At 34.9% G+C, this 27,062-nt stretch overlaps 1 long non-coding RNA gene and 1 pseudogene across 4 annotated transcripts in view; both read right to left on the bottom strand.

The window, feature by feature from the left end:
• LOC144368175 (uncharacterized) overlaps positions 1 to 17,649 on the bottom strand; it is a 114,355-nt gene extending 96,706 nt beyond the window's left edge. Inside the window, exons 1-2 of one of the 4 annotated variants that reach the window (XR_013427948.1) lie at positions 17,606 to 17,649; positions 8,346 to 8,500 (exon numbers count right to left, since the gene is read on the bottom strand). This is a non-coding gene — a long non-coding RNA (uncharacterized LOC144368175). Of the gene's footprint in view, positions 1 to 8,345; positions 8,546 to 17,605 lie in introns of those variants that run through there. The other 3 variants (XR_013427949.1, XR_013427950.1, XR_013427947.1) reach the window with 3 other exon arrangements.
• Positions 11,202 to 15,340, bottom strand: LOC101972825 (tripartite motif-containing protein 60-like; annotated as a pseudogene).
• Positions 17,650 to 27,062: the final 9,413 nt, after the last annotated feature.

The raw sequence follows: 27,062 nt of genomic DNA, 5'->3' as shown, positions 1-27,062 counted from the left end.
ACTATAAGAAATAAAGTCTATTTCTTCATCTAACCACCTTCATGAATAACTTGACTCAGGGCTGGAGATATAGCTTAGTTGGTAGAGTGCTTGCCTCACATGTTCAATCCCAGCACCATTTAAAAAGAAAAGAAAAAAAAAAGAACTTGAATCAAATATTTTAGTGTTCAACTTGTATAATAAATACACAAAAATTTCCAGGAAAATTTTGCAAAGGAACAGTTCTAATGGTGAAGAATTGAAAAGGGGGAATGGGCCCTGAAATTTTTCAAAGAATAATGTAAAGTTACCTTACATAAAATGGGCTAGTGTTAGAAAAGGGAGAGGCAGATGGAACTGTGATTCAGAATAAACTCAGGAAAAGACACAAATTTATCTTAGAATATCAAATACAATTAAAAGAGGTATTTCAAATAAATGGGTCAAAATAGATTAATCACTTAGATACTGGGATGACTGGACAGTGAGTTGGAAAAATAAAAGAAGGGACACTTATACCTACCTGATTCCTTAGGTCAAGTGTAAATGAATCAAAAATTTCTTGTACATCATGATTAAATGCCTAGGATATAAAAATTATCATTTAAAGTACAAAATTCACTGGGTTATATATTCATCACAACCATCTAGTTCCAGAACATTTCCATCATCCCCAAAGAAAACTCCATACCCATCAAGCAGTTACTCCCCACCTGCAGCCCCTAAAACCACTTACTGCTTTCTGTTTCTGTGAATTTGCCTATTCTAACAATGTCTGGAAAGGGAATCATGGGATGCGTGCCCTGTGTCCAGCTTCATTCATTCAGCGTGATGCTTTTAATGTTCATCCACGTTTCAGCGTGCATTGGTACATCATTCTGTTTTGTAGTTGAATAATATTTCTCTGTATGAATACACCACATTCTGTTTATTGATTTACCAGTTAATGGACAAAGATTTTTAAAAAGGGACCCTTACAAGAACTAGAAGAAAACATACTTGAATATTTTTATAATTTGGGGGTAGAGAAGGCCTTTGAAGCATGAAATAAAAATCTAAGAAATAAAACACATAAAAGAGAAACTTTCTTTGTAAAGGGTAGAGGGAAGCTATATTCTTCAAAGATGTCAATTTCACTAAAGATAAAAAAAATAAAATGAAAATCTGTAGAAAGTCCCAGAAATGGGACACTAAAGAAACATGACAATTAGATGCAATTTCTAACCTTAGACAAGAATCTGTACTAGAGAAAAATTGTTACACAGAACATTATTGGACCAATTGACAAAATTGAAATATAAATGGTAAAGCACTTTATCAAAGTTAAATTTACAGATCCAGATAATTGTGCTGTGTTCCTGCAAGAGAAAATCCCTCCTCCTCCTCCTCCTCCTCCTCCTCCTCCTCCTCCTCCTCCTCCTCTTCCTCCTCTTCTTCTTCTTCTTTCTTCTTTGGCAATACTGAGGATTGAACTCCACTCTATTACTGAACTACATCCCCAGTCCTTTTTATATTTTATTTTGAGACAGTGTCTTTTGAAGTTGTTGGGGGTTTGGCTAAATTGCTGATGCTGGCCTTGAATCTGTGATCCTACTAACTCAGCCTCCCAAGTAGCAAGGATCACAGGGATGTGCCGCAGTGACCTATAAGATCCCTACTCTTAAGAAAATATGCATTCAAGAGTACCAGGGCAAAGGGCCATAAAGCATGTATATGTACATGAGGAAGAGAGAGAGAGAATATGCAAATTGAATAAAGTGCTAAAAATAGATTGTGACTAAAGAACAAGTGTTCTTTGTACTATTTTCAGTCTTGCAACTTTTCTGTGAATTTGAAATTATTTTCATATTTAAATTTTTTTTTAAAAAAGAGGACAGAATATATGTGTAAATGTAGACATGGGAAAATATCTAGAATGTCTCTGAGTGGAAAAAAAGTAGATTTCAGATGTGTGTGTGTGTGTGTATGTGTGTGTGTGTGTGTGTATGTGTAAGTTACGTATACACACATGTGGTTTGAAAAGATATATAAGAAGATTCTTTCTGGAGACTAGGAGGATTACAGATGAACAGGAAAGAGTACTTCTACTTGCTGCTTCATGTACATCTATACTACATATACTATACTTGTGATTTAAAAGATAACTAAAAAGACTGTAGGAATGTTTCTAGCTATATGACCATGGTAATACGATATGAGATAGGGTTAAGGGTATCAAATGACAAGGCACTAAAAGGTTGATAACAGACAAAACCAGACATAAAAATTAAGATTATAAATCCACATTTACATTTCCTAGTTCACAATAATAAACAAAGAAACTACAACAACAAAAAAGCTAAAGTCTATGGAGCACATTCAACAATGATGATGATGATGGTACTAATGACACAGAAATAGCTACTTAAAAACGGCCCATCACTTGTCAAGTGTTGTGCTATGTGCTTTATCCATTTCTTTCTGATTTAATCCTCACAGCAGACCATTAAAGATTTATAAACAAGGAATTTGAAATTAAGAGAATATAAATCAGCGTTTAGGATTATCTGACTCTACAGTCCAGGCTTCTTTTCCTAAAATAGTCAAATTGCCTCTCCAACAAATGTAAAAATAAAAATATTCTTCAATAAATGCATACCTTAAAAGAAAAGTTTATTCTAATAGTAAGAAATTTAGTATATCCAGATGAAGTATATGCAATTTTAACTGTTATGAACACGGAAAACCAATTTCTATTATATAGGTCTGCCAAGGCTGCCCATTTTTCCACTTAGGTTTCATTGCAACTCTTTCCAATAATCTGCCCTCCAGGCCAATGCATCAACTAAAGGTCTAAAAGCAACATAAAATCCCTTTCACACAGTAAAAGGCTCTTCACTGAAAAAAAAAAAAAAAAAGAATTATCCTGCCCTGCATGCATGTGAAAAGATTGCATATTTGCACTCCTCATTCCTCCATAAGAGCTAATCCAAGTTTCATTACTGTCAAGCTTCTGAACATTTACATAAATGATAGGTTTGTTATCACTTATTACTGGATTCGGTAGATTACATGCAAAATGTGCAAAGACATGATTAAAAAATCTTTCATCTTTTAATCAAAAGAGTAAGCAGCATTAATTCATTTGGCAAGTATAATAAAATACTTTATTGTAATACTATTTTGCATTTGAGACTACCACAGTACAAAAATTGCTCCTCGTTAATGAAAGCTAGTTGGTATGTAATTTCACTGTGGCTCTGGGCAATAAAATCCTTTTTTTAAAGAATTAGTTAAATTTGGCATGACATTATTTTATACAATAATCATATTATTTGTAAATAAAATGATCTTTTCACAATGACATATCATCTTGTAAGGCTTACAGGTAGAAATACCACAGAGATGCAGATGATGAAAGAATGGAATAAGAAATAAGATTGAAACTCAAAGTCCACTATGTTTCTGTTAAAATTCGTTTTGAGAAGCTGCAAAAGGAAAAATAAAAACCTTCCCAATCTTATTCTTTTCCAAATCTTACAACAGAAATAGATATGCACATAATGATAACACAAAACAGGATACATATTAATGCCATAACAAAAGAAGCGGCATACTAATTTTTCTTAAAAAGGATCCTGGAAGACTTCATCTAGAAGATGCCATTTTAATGAACCTTAGACAAATGGGCAGGAAAGCAGGAAGTAAAGGAAGAAGGGAGCAGGGTGAAAAAGATGTATAAGGCACAGTCTTGACAACCATTTATATGGCAAATTTTTATTCTGCAATAAACAGAAAACTGCAAGGTTTTCAGCAAGATGGTTTGAAATTAAATTGTCATTACTGCCATAAGGAGTACTCTGAGGGTTACTGTGAAGAGGACATAAGATTAGGAAAAAATTATGGCATGGGATAGAAAACCAGTGAAGTGGCTTCAATGGTTGATTGGTCTGTTTATCCACCCCAGTAAGTTGTCATGGAATTCTCCAGGCCAGATAGTATTTTTTCCACAACTTTACAGTTTCCAAACCACAAGGATTTGACAACTGCTGCTGAATGTATGGCTAAAAGAAAATGAACTCTTATACTAGGATAATGGTTGTGAGGGTAAAAAGCAAAAAAAAAAAAACAAAATAAATAAATATAATAAATACAATATTCTAATTAAGGAGGTAGCATTGTGAAGTCATGTTGGCCAGTTGGGTATGGAAAATGAGAGACAAAGGAATTTAATTGTTATTCATTTTTTATAGTATGGGGCTTCCATCTGGCAATCACAAAGCACTTTTTAAAATTCTAATTTGTTAATTTGTCATATATGATAGCAGAATGCATTACCATTCATATTATACACATAGAGAACAATTTTTCATATCTCTGGTTGTACACAAAGTAGAGTCACGCCATTCATGTCTTCATACATATACTTAGGGTAATGATGTCCATCTCATTCTACCACCTTTCCTCCCTCCCCATCCCCCCTCTCTTCCCCTCCCTCCTCTTTGCTCTATCTAGAGTTCCTCTATTCCTCCCATGCATCCCGTCCTGATCCCATTATGAATCAGCCTCCTTATATCAGAGAAGACATTTGGCATTTGGTTTTCTGGGATTGCCTAACTTCACTTAGCATTATATTCTCCAACTCCATCCATTTACCCACAAATGCCATGATTTTACTCTCTTTTAATGCTGAGTAGTATTTCATTGTGTATACCACATTTTCTTTACCCATTCATCAACTGATGGGCATCTAGTTTGGTTCCACAATTTAGCTATTGTGAATTGTGCTGCTATAAACATTGATGTGGCTGTGTCCCTGTAGTATTCTGTTTTTAAGACTTTTGGGCATAAACCAAAGAGTGGGATAACTGGGTCAAATGGAGATTCCATTCCCAATTTTTCAAGGAATCTCTGTACTGCTTTCCATATTGGCTGCACCAATTTGTAGTCTCACTAGCAATGTAAGAGTGTGCCTTTTTCCCCACATCCTTAAAAACATTTATTGTTGCTTGTATTCTTAATAGCTAACATTCTGACTGGAATGAGATGAAATCTTAAGAGTAGTTTTGATTTGCATTTCTCTAATTGATAGAGATGTTGAACATTTTTTCATATATTTCTTGATTGATTGTATATCATTTTCTGAGAACTATCTCTTTAGTTCCTTGACTCACTTATTGATTGGGTTATTTGGTTGTTTTGGGGGGTTTTTTGGTGTTAAGATTTTTGAGTTCTATATATACCCTAGAGATTAGTGTTCTATCAGATGTACATGTGGTAAAAATTTGCTCCAAAAATATAGGCTTTCTATTCACCTCACAGATTGTTTTTTTTACTGAGAAGAAGTTTTTTAGTTTGAATCCATCCCATTTATTGATTCTTGATTTTAATTCTTGCGCTATAGGAGGAATTAATCTTATTAAGGAAGTTAGGCCCTAATCAGACATGATGGAGATTTGAGCCTACTTTTTCTTCTAATAGGCACAGTGTCTCTGGTTTATTTCAAGTGATGAAATAGAAGATGCCATTAGAAGTCTACCAACCAAGAAAAGCCCAGGACTGGATGGATGCACAGCTGAGTTCTACAAGACCTTTAAAGAAGAATACCAATACTCTTCAAATTGTTTTGTGAAACAGAAAAAGAGGGAGCACTTCCATACTCATTCAATGAAGCCAGTATCACCCTGATTCCAAATCGAGGCAAAGAAACATCAAAGAAAGAAAACTTCAGACCAATATCGCTAATGAACATAGATACAAAAATTCTCAATAAAATTCTGGCAAATCGAATACAGAAACATTTCAAAAAGATTGTGCACCATGATCAAGGGGGTTCATACCAGGGATGCAAAGTTGGTTCAACATACAGAAATCAATAAATGTAATTCATCACATCAATAGACTTAAAGATAAGAATCATATGATCATCTCAATTGATGCAGAAAAAGCATTCAACAAAATACAGCACCCCTTCATGTTCAAAACACTAGAAAAACTAGGGATAACAGGAACATATCTCAACATCATAAAAGCTATCTATGCTAAGCCCCAGGCCAACATCATTTTAAATGGAGAAAAATTGAAGGCATTCCCTCTAAAAACTGGATCAAGACAAGGATGCCCTCTTTCACCACTTCTATTTAACATAGTTCTTGAAACACTGGCCAGAGCAATTAGACAGACAAAAGAAATTAAAGGGATACACATAGGAAAAGAAGAACTCAAATTGGCCCTATTTCGTGATGATATGATTCTATACATAGAAGACCCAAAAAAATTCCACCAGAAAACTTCTAGAACTAGTAAATGAATTCAGCAGAGAATCAGGATACAAAATGAACCTCATGAATCAAAGGCATTTCTGTACATCAGTGACAAATCCTCTGAAAGGGAAAAGAGGAAAACTCCCCCATTTACAATAACCTCAAAAAAAAACTGGGGAATCAACTTAACAAAAGAGGTGAAAGAACTATACAATGAAAACAACAGAACACTAAAGAAAGAAATTAAAGAAGACCTTAGAAGATGGAAAGATCTCCCTTGTTCTTGGATAGGCAGAATTAATTCTGTGAAAATGACCAAACTACCAAAAGCACTTTACAGATTTAATGCAATTCCAATCAAAATCCCAAAGATATTCCTCATAGAAATAGAAAAAAAGTCATAAAATTCATCTGGAAAAATAAGAGACCCAGAATAGCTAAAACAATTCTTAACAAAAAGAGTGAAGCAGGTGGTATCACTATACCAGACCTTAAACTATACTACAGAGCAAGAGTAACAAAAACAACATGGTATCGGCATTAAAATAGACTTGTAGACCAAAGATACAGAATAGAGGACCCATGGACAGATCCACATAACTACAGTCATCTTATATTAGACAAAGGCACCAAAAACCTACATTGGAGAAAAGATAGTCTCTTCAACAAGTGGTGCTGGGAAAACTGGAAATCCATATGCAAAACAAAATAAAATTAAACCCCTATCTCTCACCATGCACAAAACTCAACTCAAAATTGTTACTCAATTTATCCCCAAAAAACTTTACTGAACACTTACTATGTGCCTGAAGTGTGGTGGGTGCTAAAATATACATAAATAAATTAATGTCTGGTCCATACTATCCCAGAACTGGAGGTGACACTTGAGAGATAAATAATAACACAGTTAAATAAAATAATACACAATAGTATGGCATATGTGTATGCAATAATTTGTAGATTATATTCACAAATAGAAATAAAAATTATTTTGCCTGGGGAGAGTGAGGAAATCTTCATTGAGGAAGTGGTGGTTCTCTAGGACTTTGAATTTTCCAGGTCACTTTCAGGATGCTATCTGGCACAGGTGAATTAAGATTCATAAGTGTGTGGAGGTTTCAAAAATCTTCATTCATGTGTGCACTCTGTGTGAGCTCGTCTATAATCATTTTGATATTGCAAAAACATAAAATGCAAGATGGAACTGAGAACTGATGGGAAAAGATATTGGAGAGCTGGATAGGTGATAAAAAGTCTTTGTGTTAGAAGCCAAGGGGCATGGACTTGATTCTCTGAGCAAAGGGGAGTCCGTGAAGGGTTTTCAACTCCACAGCTGCTGGCTGGCTTGACACATAAGAAAAGAGCCTATGAACAGTGTCAAAAAAAAAAATTATGAGCAGATGAGAGGACGAAGAGAAGGGTAAAGAGACTGATGCAAGAGGCCAGATGAACAATAATAAAAACTTCATTAAAGACCATAATAGAGGCCCCAGGAGCAGCAGGTTCCGGTGCCGACTTGGCTACGTCCAAGAACCACATCACCCACAACCATTCCTGTAAATTGTACATAAATGGCATAAAGAAACTCCTATCACAAAGATAAGAATCTCTTAAGGGGGTGGGCCCCAAGTCTTGAGGAACTTGTGTTTTGCCAAGCAGCACAAGAAGAAGGGCCTGAAGAGGATACAACAAACACCACCAAGGCCATGAACGCAGGTACGAAGGGTGTCCAGGCACAGCGAAGCCCAAGGAAGTGAAGCCCAGATTCCAAAGGGTGCAAGTCTCAAGCTCAATCAACTTACTTACATTAGCACCCCAAGCTCAAGAAGCGTGCTGGTACCCTGGTAGCCTTTTCCCAGAGTAATGGGCTCCATAGCTAAAGGCCAAGGCTCAAAGCAAGGCCAGGCTTTGGCTTCAGTGTTCAAAAGTGCTCAGGCCCCCGTGAAGTCCTCATGGTAAAGGCCTCTGTTTGCCAACCTGAGGACAGAAGGACTGGTGTAACCCCTGGGCTGCTGTCTGCATGGGATTGGTGTCCTGTGTCATTTGTATAAATAAAGAAGAGGCAGTGGGGAGGAAAGACAACAGTGATAAAAAGTAGGTTGAATGAAATGAAGAGATACTTACCTGGTAAAACTGGGCAAGTTCCATGTCAGGGGATATGTAACAGCTGGCTCCCAGCTTTTTGGCTTGAATTACTAGGTTGAGAGTGGTGCCACTAAATGGAGATCCTGTTTAGGACATACAGAGCCTGAATCAGCACAGACTGTTGGTGTAGAAGACTAAAAAAAAAAAAAAAAAAAAAAAATGACCTGAAAGCAGCTGACCAGGCTGGGAGACAAGCTTTGACTAAGCAGTTTCTGGAGAGCAGGGTCAGATTGCAATTTCTGAAGCATGAGCTTAAAATGAGGCCACAGAGATAGCAGTGCAGTAATTGCCAAGAAAAATGTTCCAGGCCCAGGGAAACTGGAGTGTGCTTGTAATATACAGCTGGAGAGTCAGCCCCCACAATAAAGGTGGAAAATGCAGAAGTGAGAGGGGGCTACAGCACACTGTTTGCCAGATATATTTAAATTTCTTTTTTTTCTTTTTCTTTTTATTTATATATGACAGCGGAATGTATTACAATTCTTATTACACATATAGGAAATTAGTATCAGCAGAAATGGTGCAGCTCTGCATCGTGTGCAACCAGAGAAATGAAAAGTGGTGCTCCATTTGTGTGCCATGAAACAAAATGCATTCTGCTGTCATGTAGAACTAATTAGAAAAAAAAATTTTTAATTTAAAAATGTTGAAAAACAAGAAATTAATATTGTATATACTTTTGAATTTGATTTCAAAGTCAGGTCTGCGTTTATTCATATTTATATCTGATTACAAAGAATGACATTTGGGGGCCTTTACAACTAATTTTTTATTCCCAACTTTGCCATTTTTCAGACAAAAACAGGAACCGGAAAACAGTGGCTGGGCAGGCTGTCTGTGGTGTGACGCACACTGCTGGCCCCCGACAGCTGTAGTAGATGTTGTCTTGCTTCTCATGAAACAGTCTTCTAACATTGGATCAAACAACCTTGATTGTTTAAAGTGACAGTAAGTGTGAGAATAAACCACAACATCTAAATCCGTTGGCAGTAACAACTCCACCCAAAGGTGGGTTCTAACATAGTACAAATGAACTGCAATTACAGGTACTGGGCGCCTCTTTAGTGTAAAAATTAGGCTTTTTTTTTGTGTGTGTGTGTGTGTGTGTGTGTGCAAGTTCTGTGTACATATGAGAGAAAAATGTGCCATTCAAACATTTAAACATACATCTGGTTATTCATTTGGAGGTAATAAAAGATAAATGTAAGCCCTTAGGTAGTTTCCTTCCTTATGCATCAGAAGCATATCAACATTGGCACATGGTTAGGAAGTCTATGTCAATTTTAAATTTAAATTTAAAATGACATTAACATAAAAAGGGGAACAGCCATGGGATATACCTCCTGAGGGGATGGTAGAGCAGGAAAGCAGAAAAAGCATTCTCATTCCAACTATACATGGTTTTCAATGATCTGTAAAACTAATTTGGATTGTCATTTAAGAGTCTACATAATGCTAGTAGAATGTTGACTATATTTAACACAAAATTATTCTATCACAAGTTTCACTCCTAGATAAATCAGTTTTACTTTACTGGCTTGAATTACAAAATGTTATTTATAGAAAGTACAAACTGTTGCCATAGTTCTTTTGGCATTTATTGAAGGGTGAGAAAATGTCTTTTGAAAATAAACTCTCTCCAAATTTCCTGATGAGCATTTTCTATGATATTCTCATGTATGGATGGAGTTTAGAGTGTATAAGAAGTTAAAAACAAAAGTACATTAGGGTAAAGCAGGCATAAATAAAGAAAGGGTAGAGCAGGTTATAGAAAGCTTTGAACAAAATATTTAACATTGTTGGATTTGTTGGGTCCTAGATATCACTTTAAGTTTGGGAAAACAGGAAAAGTAGCATGAGTGGAGAAGATGAGTTCAGTTTTGGATATGTTGAGCTTATTAAGCTCAGCTATGGTTTGGATATGGTTTGTCCTAGGACGTTCGTGTGCTGGAGGCTTGGTTTCTAGCAGGGCAGTGTTAAGGTAGTGGAAACTTTCAGAGGTGGGTCCTTTCAAAAGAAAGTACTTACATCATGGGACTCTACTTCATGAATGGATTTACACTGTCTTGTGAAAGCTGGTCAGATCTCATGGAACTTGGTTAGTTTCTGAGAGAATGGGTTGTTGTAAGAGAGATTAGCATCTCCTTTCATCAATGGGTTGTCATAAGAGAGAGTGGCACCTCCCTTGCATGCTGCTGATTCCCTTTCCACTACTCTACTGTTGCTACACAGCCAGAGGACCCTCCAGAATGCTAGAATCATGAGCCATATAAAACTTTTTACTTTAGAAGTTAACTAGCCTCATGTATTTTTTATAGCAATATTAAATTAATTAAGACAAGTTCAGACTCGGTGTATACAAAATTAAACTCATGAACATAAAAAAACATGTGAACAGTCCAGAATATAGTTGAAAAGTATAAATGGTTCATGATCTGAAAGAAATGCCCATTTCTACTTTCATAAAGAATGTATAATGTTCCCTTTCCTTTTGATTCTGACAAGGCCAATTTACATGCTACTTATTCACATGTCTATCATGTATTTCATTCTTCAATATGCACTTTTTGGGCAATTTTAAAACAAAATATTTTATTAGACATGTAAAATAATAATTCTCAAATATTTAAAATTAGAATTCAAAGCACTTAACAACTGATACTCATTAAATGGCACTACTGTCACTTTTTATAGTTGCTAAAAATAAGGGAGAAAAATCTATTCTGATTTTCAGAAATAAAACTAAAAAAGATTCTGGAAATAATGAGTTCAAATTTACTGGCTTAAGTTAGTTCTAAAACAGAATAATTTACCAGGTTCTTTATCTTTCATCATCTACTGAAAGACTTTAAGAGGTTCAGAATCTGTTATAACATAGAAATGAGGCAAAATGGTTTTGCTAAAAGAATCACTGAATGTACAGAGAAGAGACCAATCGTTTCCATTATGAAAGGAAACCTCACCCAATTCAAAGTAAAAAAAAAAAATGCCAATCTTATTGGGTCTTACTACTGGCAGAAGATGGGTTATCTTAAGACCAAACACATAATAACCACTCTCGATATATATAGACCAATTTCCCAGAAACCTTCCAGAAATGACAACCAATTTCTCTAGTTCCTAGGGAGATGTCTTGACATACACCCAATGTCCACTGAGGTTTTCTACCCACTCCTTCTACCTCCCAGTAATGTCTATCAGAATTAAATATCTTAGAACTCAGGACAGCAGAGCAGAGATCAAATCTCCTTGAGTTATAACAAACATTTTGTTTTGTTCTTCCATTTTGAACAGTTTTTCTATCCTCTGAGACAATAAGCTGAGGACACACTGTGTCAAGATCTAAAGTCACATCTGTCTGAAATTGCTGTATAATTCTGTCCAAGCCAGAATACTATGGAGAAAGTCTAAAACCACGTTTCTTTAATGAAGAGAGTCCATGGTATTTTAGGTTTTGATATCTTTGGGATATATTCTTAACTCTCGTCAGTAATTCCAGGTCTGACATACATATTTGCTCTGTATTTCCTTCAGTAAATGTTTTAATGTGGAAATACAATATAGAAAAGTTACAAGGTTTTCATTAAGTTTTGTTAAAATGTCCAACTCTTGGAGCTGGGGATGTGGCTCAAGTGGTAGCGTGCTGGCCTGGCATGCGCGAGGCACTGGGTTCAATCCTCCGCACCACATAAAAATAAATAAAGATATTGTGTCCACCTAAAAAAACAAAAAAATAAATAATTTTTTAAAATGTCCAACTGTTCATCTTGTATCTGCTTAAGCAGACTTTCTTGCTCATTCTGTAAAAACAGTTCAATTTGCTCAAATTCAGAATTTATTTCTTCTTTCCTAAATCCTACCTTCTTTCTCAATTCTAGGGATTTGTTGCCTTGCAGAATTATTACTTTTTCAGCTGATTCCTTTTTCTTCAAGGGCTTGAACTTTTCTGGAATCTTTCTGTGATAAAAGGCATTTCTTAATGGGGCAAATGTAGTGCCTCCAATGTTCAATAGAGAAACTGCATTGGGTACATAAAACCTGCAGGTCCTTCACACAGAAAAGGGTCAGAAATTGATTGTGTTTTTCATGTACAGAATTTTCACAAACTCCATCGAGCTATAGTAAAGGTGGTGTGTAAAGGAAACACTCCCTTGGCAAGCCTGCCTCCCTAGAGCTCAGGTCTCAGTATAAAGTGGATAACCAGCTGTAAGGTTCACTGGCCTGGCATGTTGGTGACTGTCCCTGAAGTCTTATTTAGTCCTCTGCACTTCAGTGCAAAAGATAAGAAGAATTTAAAGCTATAGCTATATCACAGATGAGCTCAGCAGCTATATACCTACTGGACTAATCATTTCTTTACAATGCAGAGACCTAAAGAATACCACTAGAGCCAGTCATGAGGACAACTAGTGACCTGCAGCAGGTAGAACAGTGGCTCAGGCCTGAGGCCGTGTAGCACCCTCCAATTATATACACTTTTATTTTTTGTTTCATGCCTGAGTCAAAATAAGAGTGTTTGGCAAAAGGAAAAGTAAAGTTCCTTGAATGTTCTGACCTCTTGGTTGGATCAAATCTATCCTGTTGACACAATTTGGAAATAATAAAAGGTGAAAATACAGGTTTCACTTTCCCCTAAGCAAAACATTCTTGTTTTTGGCTTCCCAACATCCATTTAGGCATTTTCCTTTTGGGAAATTAACTGCATGTAGTCTTAATGTGAGAATTAAGACTTGGACAGCCTAGGACACCACATTAATTAGATGCTTTCTGGTGGGGTTTTGTATGTTATGAGCAACACAAGGACAGGAGACAGTGATAGCAATGGGGTGGCACCCGGATGTGGCTATACCATGATGAAGCAGTAGCTGTGGAGCAGCTTATTGCTTTTGGGCTCTGGTGACTTTGGGTTCTGCCCATTTCCAAGCCTTCCAAGACCCTCTCTGTAGGTACTATAAGCCTGGATATCCTTTCAATAAATTTCCTTTATTTCAATTTTCCAATTAGTTTCCAATGTGTACTATGAACTGTAATGCATTCTGCTGTCATATATAACAAATTAGAATAAAAATAGACAAACAAACAAACCTAACTAAATATCAGGATAAATCAACTCTTTCAATCAACAAGAAAATACTGAGTATTTATTTCCTAACCAAATCTCTAATTGAAATAAAATAATGATTACTACTGGTCACTGACTATAGCTCAAAATTAGAAAACAACTATGACTTCTTTTGAGAAGAACTTTATTAGCTTATCTTGAAGTCACAGCTAGACACATTCCTTCCTGTCTGTCTGATTTATATTCTTAATAGTAAGTCAACCAGAGATAGGATATTTCTAGTAAAACCCATTAAGTTCACTGAGGAATAATTTCAGCAGTTTTTAAAACCCAATGGTAAAACATTTATTTTTACATAGGTGAGTATCTAAATAAGAAAGAAGTATTGTATACATTCAGTAAAAATTTACTAAGTGGTTATTGTGAATAAAGCATGTATAGATGATAAGGTGTTGTCTTTCATCATTTTGTACTTTGAAGTATTTGGCATATTGATGCTTATGTATTAAGTTCCTGCCCTCATGAAGCTTATGTTCTTATTAAAGAGACAGGACTGGGAAGATAAAAACAATAATAGTAAGTTGCAGTGCATATGAAGATGAGGAACTGAGGTAGTGACAAACAGTGGGACCCACCTGGTACAGTAATCAGGAAAGATGCCCCAAAGGCATGACCAACATGCTGAGACCTGGAGGACATGAGGCTGCTGTACAAAGATCAAGGAGCAGCCCATCCTGGTTTCACTAAGTTGTGGGTCTTTGGGTGACTGATTTTCTCTCTCTGTGCCTTTGTTTCCCCATCTGAAGCACGTGGAGAGCAACACCACCTATTCATACAATTGCTCTGAGGATTATGTGTGCTAATTTTGTAAAGTACTTAGAACAGTGCATGGCACATAGAATGAGCATAATAAATATTAGTCATCATTATTACAACATTATTATTATTCCAGAAAGAGGAACAAGCATGGGCAAAAGCCTGAGGCAGGAAAGACATTTAGCATATTAATTAAACTAAAATAAGATTAGTGTGGCTAGAGCAGAGTGGGCAAAGAGATAAGTGGCACAAAATGAAGCTAGGCACAGACAGGATCATCTTGCAGGGTTTTAAGATTCATAGTAAAGAGTTGGATTTTTGTTTTGTTTTGTTTTGTTTCACCCCAAGCGGAATGGAAAAATTAATGAAGAATTTAAGCAGGAAATTGATGTTATTGGATTTGCTTTGAGGTTATGGCTTCATCTGCTATGGGGAGAATGTTTGCAGAGGAGCAGGAATGGCAACGGAGTGACAAGCTAGGAGGGTGTTGGACTTCTCAAGGTGACAGATGGTGGTTGCTTGGGCCAAGGTAGAAGGAGTGGAGAAGAAATGAGTAATTTCAAGACATATTTTGGAGATAGACTTGGTGGTATTTGTGACTTTGTTGAGCTTGGATAAAGGTGGGGAAAGGGGAAAGATGAAGGCAGGGCTGCTATATATAGTTGTACAAGATGTTTACTGCTTAAGTGTGCCTAACCGACAAGGGCAAGTGGGAGCCGAAACCTAACTTAGACTTGGCTCACCAAGTCATGCCTCTGATATGGGGCTATAGCCACTTACGTGAGGTGTAATTTGTATAAAGGCAAATTTATATAGGATGGGTTCACAAAATAAATCGCTTACTTTCTTATTCTTGAAAGAGTTTGAATTAGATTAGCTTTACCCCTTCCTTAAATTTTTGAATTCACTGGTAAAGTTAACTGGACCTGGATTTTTCTTTGTGGAAAGGATTTTGAAAATGGGTTTATTTTCTGTCATAGATATAAGATTCATCAGATTTTTCTTTTTACTATTTACTTACTTTTACAAAATTATGTTTTACTTGGAATTTGTAGATTTCATCTAACTTTTCAAATTTATTGACAAAGTTGCTCATAATAACATAACATTCTCTTATCATCCCTTAAGTCTGCACTTGTTATTTGTACATTCTCTTTTTTCCCTTGGCCAGTCTAACCAGAGTTTTATTCATTTCATATATAATTCCAAAGAACTAACTTTGGTGAATGACTGTTAATAGTATGAGCTTTCTAAGTTGATGAAAATATTTTGAAATTAAATTGTGGTGATGTTCATGCAACTCTGTGAATATAGTAAAAAACACTGAATGGTTGCTATAGTTTGGATCTGAAATGTTCCCCAAAGGTTCATGTGTTAAAAGCTTGGTCTCCAGTGCATCAATGTTCAGAGGTGGGGCTTTTGAGAAATTAGTGGATCATAAGGGCTCTGATATCATCAATGGATTAATCCATTAATGGATTCATAAATGAATAGACTATTGGAGATGGAACCCATAGAAGGTGGTAGAAACCTAGGAAGTAGGACCTAGTCAGAGAAAATAGGTGATTGGAGGAGTGTCCTGGGAGGGTATATATCTTGTCCTCAGTTTCTTCCTTCCAGAACCCTTTTCTACTTCCTGGTTGTCATGAGACAAGCAAATTTCCTCTGCCATGCCAAACTTTGGCCATGATGTCTCTGCCTTGTAAAAAGCCAACCATGGACTAAAACCTCTGTAATCAAAAGCTAGAATAATATTTTCCTCTTTAAGTTGTTTTTCTCAGGTATTTTGTCTCAGTAATGGGATGCTGACTCACATAATGGTACATGCGAATAAAAGGAATTTATGTATATTAATTATCAATTAAATTTTTACTATATTTATATATAATACATGTTATACATACACAGAGAGAGAGAGAGAGAGAGAGCGAGCGCGAGCGCATGCGATGGACTTGTATAACCAGTAGAGGTAACAGTAAAGTTTATATAACATTTGCATACGTCAAGTCTTCCAATAATTGTTTCCTTGACTTTTGTAAATTATAATGTCCTTTATATCATGTAGTGCTGTAACTTGAATATGTCCTCCAGAGTATGTGTGTTGGAAATTTAATTCCCAGATTCTTATATTATTGGTGTTTGGAGATGAAGGCCTGTGAATGGTAATTAGAATTAAATGAGGTCATGAGAACAGGATCACCATGATGGCATTAGTGGAAGAGGAAGAGAGATCTGAGCTACCACACTTGCTCTGTCTTGCCATGTCTCACCATGTTACCATGCAAAGAGAAGGCCCTGTTCAGATGCCCATACAATGCTCCTGGACTTTCCAGTCTCCAGAACCATGAGCCAAATAGACCTCTATTCTCCAGAAATTACTCAGTCTCAAACGTTGTGTTATAACAACAGAAAATGGACTAAGACATTCAGCTTTGACAAAGTAACCATATTAATAATATTGCTGGAAATGTTAGAATCATTAATATTACTTAATTAAAACTTTCAAGTTTTAAATGATGACCGTCGCTAGTCTCCAAAGAATATTGGTACATGTTTTATCCATAGAAACCAAACCAATCTAAGAAAAGTAGGTCATAGAACACAATCCAACCCAAACTTGGCATCAGATGACCCAATGTTCCTTTCTTCACATAATCACAAAGTTCTAATCAGCCTACAAATCTGACCTTTCAGGCAGTGGGTAGTCTGTTATTACTTAGTGGCTGCTGAATCCAGAGTCAACATTTTGGAAGCTAAAGAATGCCCATCTTCTTTCAAAATCTTTTGGCTTACAAAAAGCTGAGCCCAGCTAAAAGCTCTTGCCAACATTTAGTTACTTCATGCATATGAACTAAACAACAAACAGGATACAATTAGCTGAGAATGAAAAAATAGAGTAATATATTTATTTTCTAATATGGTAAATATATTAAAACACATTAAATGTATTAAAACATTTAAAAAGAAATTACTGTGAAGCATTTTAGTCTTAAGAAAGCATAGAAAAGATTTTCTTATTTCTCAAAATATGCTATTCTTTCTTTTTTCTAATAGATACTAAAAAATGAACTGAAATTAGAAAATGTTAAATTATTAAAATTCAAGTTACAATATGCCTTCTATTGACATGCTGTCCTTGAGACACATTTTTTTACTTCTCAGAGATACATAGCCCATAAACTGTAAGGTTAAAGAAACTGTGATTTTAATTTAACAACTTTTGAAAAAGTATATGTGTTTTTCTTGTAAGAAATTAGTTGAGCATAATTTCCTTTCTAAAGCGAGTGATTATTCATTTATATTAGCAATACATAAATGTTCATTCTAATATTTAATTTATTTTTTCTAAGATTTCACTCACCTTTCTATAACATCCAAAGTTTCTTTATTAACCAAAAGAATTCTAGAAAAATAAAATAGTGAGAGACCCATTAAAGACAAATGTGAGAATCTTAGGAAAGGTGATTTAAAGTTTTAAAAATACATTTAACTCTAAACTAATATAATTCCACTTTTACTGAAGAATGGGTAGCTTCTATATAAAAAATTTATTTAGTATAGAAATAAATTGCCTCTTTAAACTATTTTAGATTCACAACTCTAAAATAGTTCACAAGGACAACTGTATTCATAAGAATGTAATAGTCCCTGGAATGAGAATTAAAAAGAAATAAGGACTTAACATTCATGACGGAAACCAAAATGACAAATATAATTTTAGAATTACTAATCTATATTTTTAAAATAACCTTTGCTCTAAGAGGTGAAAATACTGCAGTAAAATGTGAAGGTGAAAAATTACTTATTAAATATTCATTACTAAACCTCAAGACATTGATGCCTCCATGCAGCCAATGATCCTGAGAAAATCTTAAAATCATAAGCAAAATCTTGGCAACTCACAACACATAAAGAATTTGTACATCTATTTTATAAAGGGTTCTGCAAATTAGTAAGAAAACATTATGGAACTGGCAGTTCACCAAAGTGTAATTACAAAATAAACACATGGAATAATGCTGAACTTCACCAGCTAAAAAATGCACATTAAAATAAATATTTTTAATCAATTAAAAATATTGAAAAGACTGATAACAAGAACTGTTGGACAGCTCCTGGGCCTGGGCTTGTCACCTACTACAGTGTTGGTGAAATTACAAATTTGTATATACCCCTGGAAGATAGTTGGGTTTTTTTTCCTATTAAAATATAAGAAGTACACATTTTATAACCCAGTCACCCCACTTCTAAGAATGCATTCTCAAGATATAGTACACAGGACTGTGAACACAAAAGAGAGGATTCTCATTACAGCATTGTTTAGTAATAGCAAAACTTAGGAATGACTTAAATATCTACTGATGAGTGAATATTATATCAATAAAGGCACAGACATCAACTAGGATACTACTATAGCCCTTAAAATAGGCAGACAGGGTTCCGATGTTCTGGTAATATTCTTCTGAACCTGAGAAGTGGATGTATGGGTGTTTACCATGTCTCTAAGTGTATAATTATATATAAGTTTTTACAAAAAAAATGAAAAGAATAAAGTAAGGCTAAATATATTCATATATATTCATATATATCAACTGATAGATATATATGACATATATATAGCATATACTATATTGATATAGATATATAGCCTATACTATATTGATATAGTAAGAGCAAAAACACAATAGATGACCATTATGCATGACATAATTCCAATTTTACAAGAAAAGAGTTCTATGTATGTATATATACAGACATAAAGAATTAGGGAAGACATACAGCAAACCTCTACAGAATGGATTATAAGGGTTCTTATAGAAGGAATGGGGTAGGAATAGGGAGGAGGGTAGGGAAAGTAGGGGAAAGGAGACTGAAATGAAGTAAATCAAATCCCATTCACATATGATTTTTTTTAAAATGAACATAACTTTCATGTATAACTCTAATGATCAAATCAAAAAAGAAGGAGCAAGGTGACACTGAAGAGATTTAATGACATACATATTATTTAATATTTTTAATTATATATATGTTTTTTAATTTTGTATGTGTGTTTCATTTGACTAAGAAATGAAACAAAAGCTTGCACAGGACACTTGAGAAAGCAAAACAAATTTAAAGAAAGAGATTAAATTTGACCACATTTCAATAAATATTTATTCAATAGTAGAAGTGAATTATACAGTTAATTGGTGATAAGCAGGTATTCACTGAGCACATAATATAGAATCGCCCCATATGTTTGGTGAAGGATGGTTTATCCCTGCTTTTGTTACATTGTAGTTAGAAAAATAAAACTTTGTATGAAGATGTGAATTTGGTGTCAACATACCTTGTATATAATCAGATATGATAAATTATGGTATAATGGTGTATTAAGAATTGTAATGTTGGGCTGGGATTGTTGCTCAGCGGTAGAGCGCTCGCTTAGCACGGGCGGGACCCAGGTTCGATTCTCAGCACCACATAAAAATAAAGGCATTGTGTTGTGTCCATCTACAAAATTATTCATTCTCTCTCTCTCTCTCTCTCTCTCTCTCTTTCTCTCTCTGTCTGTCTCCCCCCTTAAAAAAGTATAATGCAAAAATAAATTAATTAATTTAAAAAAATTTTTTCAAATATAGTTTAAAATTTTTATATAATATTTGAAGTAATAATTCTAAATTCAATGAGAAATTAGAGTAACTTTGAATTTTTCCCTAAATTTTGTTATTTTAAAAAACAGTCTTATTTAAATTCTAGGCATGGTTCTAACTGCTCTGCATGTACTAATTAATTTATCAATGTTATAAAATTAATGTTTTATTTCTACTTCTGAAAAGCACATGGAAACATTTTTGAAAAATGCAGAACATTGCAAAATATTTTGATTGCATAACTTTAGTTACTGCCTCCCTCCCCATAAGTCAAAACTATTTGCTTTGATAATACAGTGTGCTACACTAAATGTCACACTTACAAAGACAAGCTCTCTTTTAAAGGAAATAGCTATAATTTTGAGAAACTGATTAGAATAAACTGCTACTTGTTTTCTCAAAGAGTCTATCATAAATTGACCCTTCAAATATGTTTATACATTTCAGTGCAAAGAGTCATGGAGCAAATTAAGTCATGAGTAATCTAAGATTTATTCTGTGTTCACAGATAAGATTTTGAGAGTAAATGAGATTCTGCAGGTTTTGTATTGGTCAATAAATAAAAATTCTATTTTTAAAATAGGAACTTTTAAAAACTTCTAGAGAAAAACAAAATTATATACAAGAAATTTTTAAAAATGAGTATTGTAAGATATCTAAGAAAAATATGAAGTAACAGTTCAAGCTAGTGTGATGGTGCATACCTGTAATCCAAGCAACTTGGGAGGCTGGGGCAGGAGGATCCAAGTTTGAGGTCATCTTCAGCAATTTAGTGAGGCCTTAAGCAACTTAGTGAGATCCTGTCTCAAAATAAAAAGTAAAAAGAGCAAGGGATGTGGCTCAGTGGTAAAGTGCCCCTGAGTTTAATCTCCAGTACAAAAAAAAATCAGAAAAGGGAGAAACTGTTGAGATATGAAATAATTGCTGGAGCTTATGTTCTTATGGTGGAACTCAACTGAACCTACAAAGGAAGGGAAAGAATTAAGGAGTCATAAAAGAGGGTATTTTATTTTTTTATAAACAAAACAAATATAACTATGATATTATTTTACCTGTACTTTTGTGATCCTGTAATCTGTATTCGTGGAAAAATGAGAATTCATACCCTATTTGAATCAAATGTATGATATGTCAAGATCATTGTATTGTCTTGAGCAACTAATAAAAAAAAAAAAAGAAAAGTCATCACTATTGTGGAAGTTCATGTTGAAAAAGGATGCTATACTACTCAATAGGTCTTTTAAAGACTAATGATAATGTTTAAAATTTTGTTCTGCATTAAATCTATTCAATTAAATGATGTGAATGTCTTCCTTTGCAATTGTCTTATGCATTAATTTATTCACCACTGTTTCTCTGACTTTTATTATAAGAGTCCAAACAAGAGTATGAATCAAGTGATTTCTAATTATCATGCATACCTTCTCCCAGTAAGAAGTGAATAAATCATTGATTGGTCAAATATTATCCAAAAACATTCAGGACATTTGCATTTGAAAACTTCACTATAGTCAGGCTATAGTGGCAGGGAAATACAAAAGTGAAAACACTAGGAATTTGGACTCCCAAATATACAGTGGGATGTAGAAAAAGAACAGAGGCAATAATAAGCTACAACTCTCAATTTCTTAAAATGTAAATTCTTCTACCAGGGAAATACACTTAAAGAAAACACTTCATGCTGTCAAAGAGGGAGAAGGAAGTTGCATAAGAATCAACTATTAAGGCAAGTTTCAAGCTAGAGATGAAATTAATGATGAAATGGCAAGGAAGTAATTTAAGAATATTTAATTTCAAAAAATAAAGCAACAATTCTGTTATCCTTAATAATCTCCCTAGACCTTATCTATGTCTATCCAGAAACTTTCTATAAATACTTAAGTTTTCAGAGATTCTTAAAAGAACTCCCAACCTTCTCACTCCATGGGGGAGAAAGAACGGGTGTATGTCACACTGTGAGGAGGAGAGGGCAGAGCCCGAGTGGTAGTGCCAAGAGATTGAGGACTGGTCCCGAAAGAAATTCTGGGAAGAAATCCAAACTTTCAGTCATCAACATTCAGTCCCTTTGCCACACAAGTAAAAAAGAATAAAATGCACAGTAAAAAAAAAAAAAAAAAAAAAGTAAAAAGTAAAAAAGAAAGAACGAAAGAAAGAGGAAACTATCAGCAACCCCCCCTCCCCCCGCAAAAGGTTTCTTTTATAAGTGGGTTGGAGAAGAGGTCATGGCTAGTTCCTTTATATACAGATTATCCTTTTGATGATCTAAGGCTACAGAAAGAAATATTGAGCAATAACCTACAACATTCATATAGGAAATGGAGGAAAATATTGTTTATGAAGTTTGTTCATATTTGGGTTCCTCAGGAAACTGAATAATACTGAAATTTGAGTGCACTGGGGCATGAACCCAATGCAAAGTGCAGCTAACAGTTCAGCTAACCAGGATACTCAAGTCAGCCACTGGGATTTTTCTATGTGCAGATTTTTTCAATCAAGCTTTTATTGTTTCAGCCAGTGAATGAACTGCTTGATTGTTTGAAGACTGAAAATCATACATTATTATCCATCAGCTATTTCAACACTACAGGTATTAATACAATTATCTCATTAAACTCCAGAATGTTTTAAGGCAGAAAAATTCTTTATCTACTCTTCCTTCCAAAATCATCTTCTTGTAGGCAGAGGTGAACGTTACCTTATTGAATAAACAATAAATTTTCTTCATGCTTATGCTATTATCTCAGTTGTACATATTTAGGTGTGAAAAAGACATTCTATATTCTACAATGGGGGTGGGAAAATATTTATCAAATTTGGCGAATAAAATGTCAAATAATATACTTTATGATGAGGCTTCTTGCTGCAGTCTTGGCTAGGCACTGAATCACGAGCCACCACACACCTTGTAGATTCAAACAGCAATTCTTTATTCCCGAACTCACACCAGCCTCTACACACGTTCTGGGGAAATCCAAGTTCTGCCCGCACAATTCACGTCCCAAAATACTTTCTCAATTCCACGAGAACTCAATGGGAACTCAGGCAGCAGGAACGCCCTATTCCCAGCAGCAATAACCTTAAACCTGGAACTTCCCTAAAACCCAGATTGTCTTAAACCGGGAACGCCCTAAACTTGTCTTAAACCGGAAACGCCCTAAACCCAAATTGTCTTAAACCAGGATACTTCCTAAAACCTGCAGGATACACATTAAACCTGGATCCACCCTGGTCCTTGAGCAGGGTCACCTTTCTCAAAGACACATGCAATGTCACAGCAAATTTCCATTTAACATGGGGTACGCTTGCAAGGAAATTTCATTCCTACTTGGCAATGGCCCTCAGCAGCTTCTAAAGATTTGTGAAAGATTTAATACAGAGCATAAAAAAATTGCATAATAGTAAAGTAGTCCATTGTCTAGTTCAGTTACCTTTGGGAGGTAACACCTGACACATGATTTTGTCCTTTATGAACCTACATTAAGTTGCAAGAAACTAGCTGAGATTAATATCCTGAACAAAAACAGAACTGCATGAAAAATCAAGCTATCGTTGACTCTATTCTATCTTGTTACCTATCTGTTAGTGTTTTCGTGCAGGCACCTACAAAGAATATTGGATGTAGAATCTGAATTGAAACTTCTCCAGCCCTTTTTTACCTTATCTAATAAATAGGGAGTAACACCACATATGATCTCTTTGGTAGGGTCTAGTTATTTATGGCAAGTAACAAGCTTCCAGAGACTTTCTGAAAAATGTCTAATTTAAAGGCTCGGGGGTCTAGCTCAGGTGTAGAGTGTTTTCCTGGCACGTACAAGGCCCTGGGTTCAATCCCCAGCATCAAAAAAAAAAAAAAAAATCAAGACTGACTCAAGATCTGTATTAGTTAAGATTAGGTTTGGTTTGGCAGCAAATGACAGAAAGCCTTCTAAAACAATAGCTTAAAGAAAAGGAAAGTTTATTTTTGTCTAATTGAACATAAAGGAAATGGTTCATAACTGGCTAATGCTCCATGTTGTCAGGAACCTAGACTCTGTACATCTTGATGACCTATACTCTAAGGCTTTGACTTTACAGACCCAACATGGCAGCATCACATTCCAGAGGAGAATAGCAAAAGGATCAGAGATCAAGGGAGAAGGGAAACACACCTCACCACCTCCTGTGAAAAACTGCCACAAGACATTTCCACTTACATGCAATGGGTCATGCCTGGCTGCAAGTTAGAAATGCTATGTCAATTGCAAATGGTCACAAATCGAAGGTCCTACTACCATGGAAACAACCAATGAACAACTAGCATCTTCTGCCACTTGACATGTAATTTAATTATGTTAAAGTTAAGACATTTTCTTCTTAAGTGGGTGGGAAAACAATGGACTGGGAAATATGCCAGAAAAAAGTAAAATGAAGCTGCTTTGTGAGTATTTATCACCATTTTTTTTATTTTTGAAAATTAGTGAACTCAAGACTTCCAGTTTCCAATTTCACATGTAAGGAGCTTAAAAATCAACTTTGTGTTCTAACAAGTAAAAATCTGAATAAACTGAAAAATCAACAACTTTCCTTGGGCCATTAAGAGAGAGAGGTCACAGGGCAAACTGCTATCCCCAAAATTGGGAGAGAAAGAAAAGGAGATACAGAGAATCATGATACATATCAGAGCAGAAATATTCATAGGAACTAGCACTAGGACAGAAAAACATAAATTGTAACTGAAAAATTTTGGAAGCTAGGCATGAATAGTTCTGAGAATTTAAAAATCTGGGGAATTTAGTCATAAAAGGATCCCCATGTTTTTATGAATTTTATCATCAAGAGGTTGACTAGGTTATTGAGTAAATATTAGTGAAAAATCCATTCAAGTTTCTGGGAGGAGGAGAGGAAGAGAAATCATTTCCAAAGTATGTTCTTCTTAACAAGATTTGCCCTCAGGAGAAATTGTCTAACCAAAGCCTAATCTAATTGGTTTTATCAGAACCTAACTGATCTGGGGTAAGGAAAATACTCAATATGTGTCTGCTCTAGCCATCCTATCCCACCTAAGGTGGGGTAGGGGACTGAGAAACATTTGTGATATTGCCAAATCCATAAGAATAGATTCCCTCAAACACTGAGATATAATCATAAGACCATACTATGCTCCCCCTTCCCCAACAGCTTACCACCACATTACTAAAGGCGTATTTACAATAGTACTTCCTTTTACCCTGTACATCATGCCCAACTATTAAGAAAAAAAATAACAGGGCATACTATATTGGTAACTTTTTAGTTACCAAAACAAAATAATGGGGATGATTGCTTATGAAGAAGCTTTTGTTTTATTTAGCTCATAGTTCCAGAGGTTCAAAGGCATAGTGCCTGCTCTCAGTTCTGTTGAGGCACCGCTCAGCTATATCACACTGTAGTACTTAACAATGGCAGCAGCACATGTGGAAACAAACAATCAATATTGCCAATTAGAAAGTCAGACTGAAGGGGACCAGGATTTTATATCAACTTGCTGTTGTGTGAACTCACTCCAGGAGATCAGTATTCCCTTCCAAGGGGAGTTGCCCCAAGGATCTAAGGACCTCTCATTAGGCCCCGCCTCTTAAAGTTTCCACCCCCTCCCAATACAATCACCCTAAAGACTAAGTTTCCAACATATGAATCTCTGGGGAGAGAAATAATACCTAAACCATAGCATATACTAAAAGGCAAAAGCAAAGTTGGAAGAGACAAAGCAAGCAATAGAACCAAGTATGGTAAGGCCATTGGAATTCTCAGATAAGAAATTTAAAACACTGTAATTTAGATGTTAATAGTTGTAATGAGTAGATTACATGTACAAGAGCAGATGAATAATGCAAACAGATCAAATCCTGAGAAAGAACATAAAAGAAATGCTAGATAATATGTCAATCAATGGAAGGGTAACTGATGTGATACAGCAATCTGTATACGGGGTAAAGTTGGGAGTTCATAACCCGCTTGAATCAAACTGTGAAATATGATGTATTAAGAACTATGTAATGTTTTGAACGACCAACAATAAAAAAAAAGAAATGCTAGATATAAATATATATATATGAGAAATTAAGAATGCTTTTGGTGGGCTTACTAGCCAGAAATATATATACATAAAGAAGTATATCAAGGAAGCAATATGTACAATTAAAATACAAACTTTTTTCTTATCCTTAATTGATCCAACAGGTAAGTTTGTTCAAAACAATTACAGCAAAAACATATTTCATTATATATGCTATGTATGGTATTAACTAAATGAGAAGAATGACAGTAATGATACACAGGATGGGAGGGAGAAATTAGGATTATTTTGTTTTAAAGAACAAGTACTACCCATGAAACAGTGTATTTTTATTTAAAAGTGGGCTTGGATTAATTCTAAGTGTCTGTTGCAAACTCCAGGGCAGCCACTAAAAATATATATTTTTTAAACATAACTGATCTTCTAAGGAAGAAGACAGAATAAAACCATAAAATGTCCGATTAAAATCACAAAAGGCAGAAAAAGAATAACAGACAAAAATAGGAACAAAGAAAAGGGACAAGAAGAAAATTATAAAAACATAAATAATAATATCATTATATCAACAATAATTTTGTCAATGACCTAAATATCCCAAATAAAGAACAAAGATTTTCAGGGTAAAGACTTGACTTTATGTTGTATACAAGAAATCCACTTTAAACATAAAAACACATATAGATTAACATTAAATGGATAGAGAAAAACATGCCATGTTAAACCTAATAAAAAGAAAGTAGTCTTATCTATGTTAATTTCAGACACAACAGACTTCAAAGCAAAGAAAAATATGCGAGATAAAGAGGGGTATTACTTAATGATAAAGGGTTGATTCTTCAAGAGGACATAACAACCCTTAATGTGTATGTACCTAACAACAAATCACCAAAATATGTGAGGCAAATATTGATAGAAGTTCAGGGAGAAATAGATGAATCACTAGTACAGTTGGAAGACTTCAACATCTCTCTGTCAGAAATGCAAAAATCCAGCAGGCAGAAAAATCAGTAAGGAAGCAGTGGAACTCAACATCACCATTAATCAACTGGATATAACTGACATCTCTAGTTTACTTCATCCAACAATCATAAAATATACATTCTTCTTGATCTCATAGGAAACATTCACCAAGCCAGCACGTTCTGGGC

This window comes from Ictidomys tridecemlineatus, chromosome 11, assembly GCF_052094955.1.
Source record: "Ictidomys tridecemlineatus isolate mIctTri1 chromosome 11, mIctTri1.hap1, whole genome shotgun sequence".
In the NCBI taxonomy this organism is placed as follows: domain Eukaryota; kingdom Metazoa; phylum Chordata; class Mammalia; order Rodentia; family Sciuridae; genus Ictidomys; species Ictidomys tridecemlineatus.
This window is presented reverse-complemented; position numbering and strand designations above follow the sequence as displayed.